The following is a 10,211-nucleotide window of genomic DNA, read 5'->3' as shown; positions in this document are numbered from 1 at the left end:
CTAATTTGGTTTCAAAAACCGTTTTTGGAGGGAAAAAGCATGTTTTGGTTAAAAAAAAACAAGGGATTTTTTAGGTGCCTTTGGGAGGGAAGAAGGAGAATAATCAGCATTGCGGTTTCACACGCTTCGATCAGCTAACTGGTTATCGACAGATTACAATTAAGGTTGATTGATCAGTGCTAGATTGGTAATGATTGTATTAGCATATGTGTGGAAGAATGACAAGGTATCCAACGTCAACAAATCCAAGAGTTTGTGAGCTCCGAAAGGCCTTGTTGGTTTGAGCTTGTACACTGCGGAAGGAGGAGAACACCGCACTGTGGAGCAGAAGAAAAACACATTGACAACGAAAAGAAGGAAGAAAAGCAGTAGTTTAAAAACCAGCAATCGGTCAAACTAGGGAGAGGAGAGAGTATCGGGACGCGCATAGAATCCTCATCCATCCACGTTTGTCAATCTCTCTCATCAATCGAATTCGAAGAAGAGTGGTTTTTCTTTCTCCTCTCACGAGACTAACAAGTTGCAGAATTAGGACGATGTGTCTGCCTCTCGTGTTTGCACCATTAAGCTCTGGAACATGCTTGGTGCGCCATCCAGGACGGGAAAAACAGAATCGAATAAAAGACGTCTCTGAACAGGGTTGCAGAATCGTGCCTTGATTTCCCCAACAACAAACGTCGCAGTTTCCTGTCTGGAGATTTGTTAACAGCTGCGGCTCAAAATTTGTACCTATATTGGTTGTGTTGGACGAAGCATACATTGAATTTTCTGGAGAGCCTTCACGCTGTTGGACGAAGCATACATTGAATTTTCTGGAGAGCCTTCACGAATTACCTGGGTAAAGGAGTATGAAAATCTTATTGTGCTTCACACTTTCATCAAACGTGCAGGCTTGGCAGGCCTGCGTGTTGGTTATGGTGGCTTCCCATTGAGCATTATCAATTACTTGTGGAGAGCTAAGCAACCATATAATGTCTCTGTAGCTACTAAATTGGCTGCATGCGCTGCTTTAAGCAATCTAGGCTACCTCAAGAATGTGAAAGAGGCTCTAGTTGCTGAAAGAGAGCGGTTATTTAAGCTGCTTCACACTTTTCCTGTTTTCACACCTTATCCAAGTCATGCAAATTTCATCCTCTGTGGAGTTAAAGGTGGTCACAGTGCAGGACAGTTGAAGGCGGATCTTGCTAAGGAGGGTGTAATGGTACGCCACTATGATTAAAAAAAAGAGCTTAAGGGGTTTATTCATATATCAGTGGAAAAGCCAAAACATACAAACAGATTAATGAGAGATCTTAGAAAGGAACTGCAATGAATGTGAAGCCTCCAGACTGCTTTCAAGGTTTACTGGAACTACAACTATGAAGTTTGTAATACAGCAAGTCTTCAAGGTTGTGCTAATGAATCAAAATCGGATTCATGAACAGCTGAAGGATAACTGTTGATATTCCTTGAAATTGCTGGGAAACTAAAGTTTGATAGCTGTTCTAGCAAACTAGGATGGAAACATTTGTACTATGATGCATCTTACTCCTGTTATAACATTTTATCAACAGATGGTTCTCTGCACTAAAGGACATGTTTGACTAGATTACTAGATAATGTCCATTCTTCTGTTCAATGTAAGTGCCACCAGAATTTCCTGATCAGGAACTTCTTGTAACACTCTTGACAAGAAATATAGTGAAATTTGGCATCAAATATTTGAATTCTTCTTGTTAGCCTCTTCCCTTGCTGTATTTTAAACCCTGTGTTCTGCAGCCTTTGCGTGAACTTTACGACATCTGTGGTGAACCCGACGTGAAAGTGCTGTGTCACTTTTCAGCAAGATGGGTAACTCGCAAGAAGAGATGACAGATGATAATGTCATGAAGAACCTGTTTCAGTCATTTACCACTTATATGCAGCAGCAAGCTCACGCAAAACGTGATAGTGATGCCATGGATGCCTTGAAAGCTGTCCGACAGGAGATGAAGCAGTTTAATGGCCAGCAAGTGTCAACTTACTTGCATTTGTATGAAGAAAAGATGAAGTTTTTTGGGGTTTCTGAAGATGTTTGGAGCCGCTACTTCTTGCGGATCATGGTGCGCACTCTTGAAGTCTGCATTTCAGAAATTCAAGAAACACATGCAGGTTGGCCAGAGTTTAAGAAGGCATTAAAAGATGAATATTTCCTGGAGGATACAACTCTTATGAATCGCAGGAATTTTTTAGCATGGGTTTCTATGCCTAATAAGGGACTTTCAGTTACCGCTCTTCTACGAGAGTTTGAGAGCCACTATGATCAGTTGGATGGAACTGAGCAGCAAGCTTTGGAGATGCAGAAAGTGGAGTTATTTTTACAAGCTGCTGATGCTGATTTACAGGAAAAGCTTTTCAGGAAGCGCGTAAGAAGAATGTAGTGTTCTGGGAACAAGATGGGAAGATATGGCTGACAGAGACTGGCGCTCCTCTTGACACGAACTTCGATAAGGGAGGCATGAAGAAGCTTGTTGATGATATGGCTACGCGATCAGCTTATGTGAGTGTTAGAGGAGATGCTTCAGCTTATGGAGTCCAGCTTGAGCAGAAATTAGATGGAGACTCTGCTTTATGGTCCTCTACCTTGGAGATAGCGAGAAGAGGGAAAGTTCAGGCATCTACTGTGACTTGTGTGGGCTCCAGCATCCGAGGAGATCGGGATGGGATTCTCCTGTTGACAGGTATTCTATTTTTGCTTATATGGCTAAAACATAGGGTTTAGATGCCATGGTTGAGGAAAAGAGAAGAAGATATGAGGAGGGTCCCAGCACCTCCAAAAAGACTAGAGGGGGTGACTTTGTTTCACCACCTATTACAACTCCACCTATGTCAAGTTTTCCAGCTCAATCAGGTCCTGAACAACCTATGGGAGACAAGCAGATGAAAGAGAAGAGGCAACCAAGAAAGGAGCCAAGATTCAAGCTCTTGTCAGACCTTGATATGCAGACGGATATGAGTAAGATTTTTCATGAAAGAATTTTGAATAGTAAAGTCACTTTTACTGTTGGAGAAGCTCTTGGGATTGCTAGAAGAGAAATACAGGATCAGATGCAGGTTCTTTTGCGGAGGAAACGACATGCGATGGAAGGACCTGCTTTACAGGGATTGTGGCATGGAGCTCTTGGGGAAGAGCATGATGATGCACTGATGGCTGAGAATGCTTCTGTTAATCCGCAATTGGAGAAAATAGTTTAGCCTATGCAGTATGAAGATGATGATACCTCTATTCTCATTCCTTGCAGCCATTTTTCACGAAGCCATTGGGCTAGAGCAACCACTAAGACGGTGGTAAGAATTGGAGAGAAACAAATTTCTTTGATTGCTTTAGTCGATCATGGTTCTAAGATTAATCTTATTGCTTGAGGTGTTTATGAGAGTGGCAAGTGGCCTATGGATGCAGAGCATGGCTGGCGCATGAGAGCCGCCAATAATACTTCTGGTGATATGTATGCTGCTTGTCCGAGTATCATAATTTCTATTGGTAATGTTGAAGAGGATTATCATTGCTTTGTTCAGGATTCTTGCTCTTATCCGATTATTCTTGGACAGCCTTTCATTACAGAAGCAAGAATGGAAACGAAAGTGATGGATGACGGGTCAAGTTATGCACGGATACGCAGTAAAGATGGTATGCGAGCTGTTCAGTTTATGACTATTGGGGTAAATCATCCGAGGAACAGGGACTCCTTGCGTGAGGCACCACTACCTGCGAAGGAGTTAGATTTTCATTAGGTACCGCTGTCTTGCGAGACGCCAGTGGTACGGAGCGGAGAAAAGAGGAGATCTCGCCTCCTGGCAGCCAGTCTTTCTCCAATAATTTTGCTGGTTTTTCTTCAGATAGTTCAGTGAGTTATCAGAAAATTTTAGATTTGCCTAGAGCTGCCAGGCAGTACATTGGTCGTAAGGAGAAAGAGTTGAAGAATGCACGTATTTTGCAAGCAGAAGAGCATGTAGATGGATTGTATGAAGGGATGTCTTATGCAGATACATTGTTTGAGATGGGAGCAATGCTGAAAACTGATGTATGTAAGGGTTTAAAGATCATACCTCTGCAAACCTTGGATATGTTTCAGAAAATTTATGGTTTTATGCTGAAAACAGAGTTAGAGGCTGAGAAAACTCAGCAAACTGAATTTATGGCTGATCTTGATCAGCTAACAGAGTTGCAGAGGGCTGAAACCTTTCAGCCAACAGAGTTAAATGCTGGAAAAATTCAGCATATGGAGTATGAGGCTGCACCCATGCAGTCCATAGAGCCGAGGCCTGAATCCATTCAGCCAACAGAGGTGAATGCTGAAAAATTTCAGCATACAGATTTTCAGGCTGCACCCATGCAGTCCATAGAGCAAAGGGCTAAAAATTTTTAGCCAACAGAGTTGAGAGTTGCTGAAAATTTGCAAAAATTGCAGCAAAGAAAAGAGTGCTTGAATGATGCCAAGGTTGACACGAAGTATAAAACAGTTGATAAGAAGGTTAAGCCGGTTGCAGGGCCACTTCCTCCTGATAGTGATGAGTAGATTGAAAAAGCTATGAAGCAGCCTATGTTGAGAGATCCTGCAAATATTGGACATAAATTTACAGCTGAAACTCTTGCAGAATTCAAAATTGGAAATGATTATTTCTTTCTTCCAGTGGAAAAAGAATGTTTTAGAGAGATGCTTGGACGTCATGGTAAGGCATTTGCTTTCTTTCCACATGAAATTCGATGCATTAGTCCCGAATTGGTTGTACCTATGGTCATCTTCACTGTTCGTCATGTACCATGGAATATACATCCTATACATGTGCCTAAAGCACACTTGCCAAAGCTGATAGAGTTACTGAATGAGAAGATTAAGATGGGGATTTTGGAACCCTCTTCTGCACCCTATTCTAACAGGTGGTTTACTGTACCAAAGAAGAATGGTACTTTGAGATTTATTCAGGATATGCAGCCCGTGAACAAAGTGACAAGCAGGAATGTGGGAACAGGTCCAGTTGTGGATGAATTTGCTGAGGCTTTTGCAGGACGAGCCATCTATTCTCTAGGTGAATTCTATTCAGGTTATGATCAGTTTCAGCTTGCCTTGGAAAGCAGGGATATTACTACTATGCGGACACCTATTGGTCTTGTGAGGATGTGTACCTTGCCTCAAGGTGCCACAAACTCAGTTGCTCATATGATGAATTCTATGCATAGAGTTCTACGAGACTATATTCCGCAATATACCATGCCTTTCCTAGATGATGTGCCTATTAAGGGTTGTGCAGAAGAAGAAAAGAATGAAAGTCTTGATTTGCGTGGATGTAGACAGTTTGTGACTGACCACTTGGTTTCTTGTGAGCAAATATTGACACAATTAGAGGAGGTAAAGTTGACTCTTTCAGGGCTGAAATTTGTCTTTGGTGTTAATGAAGTCATCATAGTTGGGCATATGGTTGGATATTATGGTAGGAAGCCTTCACCTGCAAAGGTGGATGCCATAAGCAGGATTGCAGAGTATTGCTCGACTACTTCAGAGGTGCGGAGATTTGTGGGAGCTTGTGTATTTTACATGATTTGGATTCCTCATTTTGCTCATATAGCAGATGTTCTCTATCAACTGCTTCAAAAGGGGCAGAAATTTCATTGGGATGAGAAGCATTCGAAAGCCATGCGTAAACTCAAGAAGCTGTTGCAGTCAGCTCCTACTCTTCGTAAGGCGGATTATTAGTGTGGACGGCCGATCATGTTGACAGTTGATACTAGCCCTATTGGCATAGGTTGGGCAGTGGGAGAGGATGATGTTGATGGAAATAGATATGCAATCCGCTTTGGAGCTAAAGTTCTTAATGAGCGACAGAGGAGGTATCCGCAGATCAAAAGAGAGTTGTGGGGAGTAGTTACTGCACTGAAGTGTGATAAAGGGTATTTCATTGGAGCTTCAGTTGTTGTGGAAACAGATTGTTTGCCTTTGCTTGGCATGATTACTAGTTGCTCGACTCCAGATATAGCGATGCTTCGGTGGATTGCCTATATCAAATCATTGAATCCAGAATTTCGACATATAGCAGGGAAAGATAATCCAGTTGCTGACATGCTATCTAGAGCGAGATATGAGGATGAGGAGTCAATGCTTGCAGAAGATGATGAGGCAGAGTTTGCAGCTTCTGTCCTTGTTCATGATTGTCATGTATCTACTGTTGAAGCCTTTATTGAAGAACTTTATGTTGATGAGTGGCTGCAAATTGGACACTATCTAAGTTCATTGACTCAAAGAGCTGATTGGACAGATGATGAATTCAAGAAAATCAGAAGGAAGGCTTATGGGTATTTCTTGAAAGATGGTTTTCTTTGGAAGCATCCAAAGAAGAGAGAAGGCTTGCCCTTGAGAGTAGTTTGTGATGTAGTGATGCAGATACAGATTATGCAAGAGTTTTATGAGAGCTCAGGGGCTGGACATTGAGGTGTGTGGGCTACCTATGAGAAAATCAAAGAAAGATACTGGTGGAAAGGGATGTATAAAGATGTTTCTCACTTTGTGGAGACATGCAGGGACTGCCAGCTTTACTCTTTAGTGCGACATCGTGATGAGTTGCATCCGACTTATCCATTATGTATACATTATAAGTGGGTGGTAGACTTGGTTACTTTGCCAGTGGGATTTTTGCAAATGAGATATCTTGTCTTGGCTAGGGAGGATCTTACAAACTATGTTGAAGGCAGATCTTTGCGCACAAAGACCACCACTACAGTATGTAAATTCTTGTTGGAAGAAATATTTTGCAGGTATGGATGTATAGGCAAGATTACAGTTGATCGTGGAGAGCTAGATGCAGATGAAGCTAGAGAATTTTTCTCACGGCTTGGGATTAAATTGGCTCTTACTACTGCCTATAATCCAAAGGGAAATGGCAAGAGTGAAAGAGGACATCCGTCGATAGTTAAAGCATTGGCAAAAGCTTGTAGAGGTCGGATTGGGGATTGGCCGAGATTACTACCTTTTGCGTTGTGGGCTGATCGTTGTACACATAGTGTGACTACTAGATACATGCCTGCAGAGTTGATGTATGGGCAAAAACCTGTCATGCCTACAGAAATTTGTGCTCTCACTTGGAGTGTTCTTCTGTGGCATGAGAATTTATCAAGGGAGGAGCTTCTAGCTCTTCGGATTCGTCAACTAGAGAGAAGAACAGAAGATGTGCAGCTAGCAGTTGATCGTTTGAAGGCAGCCCGACTCAGAAACAAGGACATGTTTGATTTAAGGCATCGCTTAAGGCCTAGAGCCATAAAAGAAGGAGATTGGGTTCTAGTCTACGACAGTAGTCTAGAGAATCAGCATAGTAGCATGAGAAAAATGGGTCAAAGATGGTTTGGACCGTATGAGGTGAAACAGGTTTTTGACAATGGTACCTATGAGTTGGCTGAATTAGATGGAACAGTATTGAGGGTGCCCATTGCTGGAAAATGAGTCAAGATTTTCAAGAGAAGAGAAGATGAAGAATATGCACTTGAAGCATTGACAGAAGAAGAGCAGGTAGAAGAAAGTCAAGCAGAAGAAGTAGAGAATATGGATGATGAAGTTGATGGAGATACAGGTCTACTAGAAACTGAAGAAGGACTCGACCTGTTTGTGGATTTGAATGATGATAGTTGGCTCATCCGGAGGATGCGCAGGTTTAGAGGGGGTGGATGTCGTGCTGCTGCGCATCCGAGTCGTATACACCTCCATTTCTTTTGTTGTGCATTTGTGTTATTTTCTGCATGTGATTCATTGTGTGTGAGATGCATTATGATAATCGACATCTAATGTATATATTCCGTTAGTGTGTGTGTATGATTTTATTTGGATGCATGATGTGTGTGTGTTAGGAAAATATGAAAAACTGATGCCAAAGGACATTATAAAGCTGATAATTTTAATGATGATCTCTAAGAAAAGTGCAAGGAATTATGGAATCAAAGGAAGGATTGTGGAAGCGATCATCTACGTTCAAAAGTTCCCATGACATAAAGTTGAAGGAAGTCTCTCAAAAGCTGCTTAAGCGAGCAAAGCACTAGTGGAGCACCGAGGGAGTATTTTGCCATCCAATTTTCAAGGCCAAAGTCGAAGTTTATGCGCAGATTATTCATTGTAAAGCTGACTGACAAAGGGGCAATGCATGACTTCAAAGATAAATCTCAAAGTCAAAATCAATGTTGGTGCCTAGATCTTGTAAGGGTGTACATGAACTATCTTGTCAAAGAGGAGTTTTTTTTAATCCCTGCTCAACTAAAAGAGGAGAAGGGGAGACTAATTTGGTTTCAAAAACCGTTTTTGGAGGGAAAAAGCATTTTTTGGTAAAAAAAAGTAAGGTATTTTTTAGGTGCCTTTCGGAGGGAAGAAGGAGAATAATGAGCGTTGCGGTTTCACAGGCTTTGATCAGCTAACTAGTTATCGACAGATTGCAATTAAGGTTGATTGATCAGCGCTAGACTGGTAATGATTGCATTAGCATATGTGTGGAAGAATGACGAGGTATCCAACGTCAACAAATCCAAGAGTTTGTGAGCTCCGAAAGGCCCTGTTGGTCTGAGCTTGTACACTGTGGAAGGAGGAGAACACCGCACTGTGGAGCAGAAGAAAAACACGTTGACAACGAAAAGGAGGAAGAAAAGCAGTAGTTTAAAAAACAGCAATCAATTAAACTAGGGAGAGGAGAGAGTATCGGGACGCGCATAGAATCCTCATCCATCCACGCTTGTCAATCTCTCTCATCAATCGAATTCAAAGAAGAGTGGTTTTTATTTCTCCTCTCACGAGACTAACAAGTTACAGAATCATGATGATGTGTCTGCCTCTCGTGTTTGCACCATTAAGCTCTGGAACATGCTTGGTGCGCCATCCAGGACGGGAAAAACAGAATCGAATAAAAGATGCCTCTGAACAAGGTTGCAGAATCATGCCTTGATTTCCCCAACAACAAACGTCGCAGTTTGCTGTCTGGAGATTTGTTAACAGCTGTGGCTCAAAATTTGTACGTGTACTGGTTGTGTTGGACGAAGCATACATTGAATTTTCTGGAGAGCCTTCACGCTGTTGGACGAAGCATACATTGAATTTTCTGGAGAGCCTTCACGAATTACCTGGGTAAAGGAGCATGAAAATCTTATTGTGCTTCGCACTTTCATCAAACGTGCAGGCTTGGCAGGCCTGCGTGTTGGTTATGGTGGCTTCCCGTTGAGCATTATCAATTACTTGTGGAGAGCTAAGCAGCCATATAATGTCTCTGTAGCTGCTGAATTGGCTGCATGCACTGCTTTAAGAAATCCAGGCTACCTCAAGAATGTGAAAGAGGCTCTAGTTGCTGAAAGAGAGCGGTTATTTAAGCTGCTTCAGACTTTTCCTGTTTTCACACCTTATCCAAGTCATGCAAATTTCATCCTCTGTCTAGTTAAAGGTGGTCACAGTGTAGGACAGTTGAAGGCAGATCTTGCTAAGGAGGGTGTAATGGTACGCCACTATGATAAAAAAAAAGAGCTTAAGGGGTTTATTCGTATATCAGTGGAAAAGCCAGAACATACAAACAGATTAATGAGAGCTCTTAGAAAGGAACTGCAATGAATGTGAAGCCTACAGACTGCTTTCAAGGTTTACTGAAACTACAACTGTGAAGTTTGTAATACAGCAAGTCTTCAAGGTTGTGCTAATGAATCAAAATCGGAGTCATGAACAGCTGAAGGATAACTGTTGATATTCCTGGCAATTGCTGGGAAACTAAAGTTTGATAGCTGTTCTAGCAAACTAGGATGGAAACATTTGTACTCTGATGCATTTTACTCCTGTTATAACATTTTATCAACATATGGTTCTCTGCACTAAAGGACATGTTTGACTGGATTACTAGATAATGTCCATTCTTCTGTTCAATGTAAGTGCCACCAGAATTTCCTGATCATGAACTTCTTGTAACACTCTTGACAAGAAATATAGTGAAATTTGGCATCAAATATTTGAATTCTTCTTGTTAGCCTCTTCCCTTGCTGTATTTTGAACCCTGTGTTCTGCAGCCTTTGCGTGAACTTTACAACAGCGGCATGGACGGTTGCCCTTTCAAACTCTGCTTCCATGGTCCGATCTTCTTCTTCGCACATTTCCCTGTTGGCAACGCAGGCGATTCTTCCTGTGCCTCGAGTAGCGGCTCCTTGGCCAACGGCCAGTTCCTTGGAAAGGTGCTTGGCGATGTCCTCCGCC

General features: G+C 42.0%; 2 pseudogenes; both read left to right on the top strand.

Annotated features, from left to right (window-relative positions):
* The first annotated feature begins 536 nt into the window (after positions 1-536).
* Positions 537-1,312, top strand: LOC148038275 (histidinol-phosphate aminotransferase, chloroplastic pseudogene; annotated as a pseudogene).
* A 7,581-nt stretch (positions 1,313-8,893) lies between these two features.
* On the top strand, positions 8,894-9,581 carry LOC148038274 (histidinol-phosphate aminotransferase, chloroplastic pseudogene; annotated as a pseudogene).
* The last annotated feature ends 630 nt before the right edge of the window (positions 9,582-10,211 follow it).

Source organism: Lygodium microphyllum, chromosome 3 (assembly GCF_053477565.2).
Source record: "Lygodium microphyllum isolate KBCC chromosome 3, Lygodium_microphyllum_v1.1.10, whole genome shotgun sequence".
Lineage (NCBI taxonomy): Eukaryota > Viridiplantae > Streptophyta > Polypodiopsida > Schizaeales > Lygodiaceae > Lygodium > Lygodium microphyllum.
The sequence above is the reverse complement of the archived record's forward strand: the minus strand, read 5'-3'. Positions and strand labels throughout refer to the sequence as shown.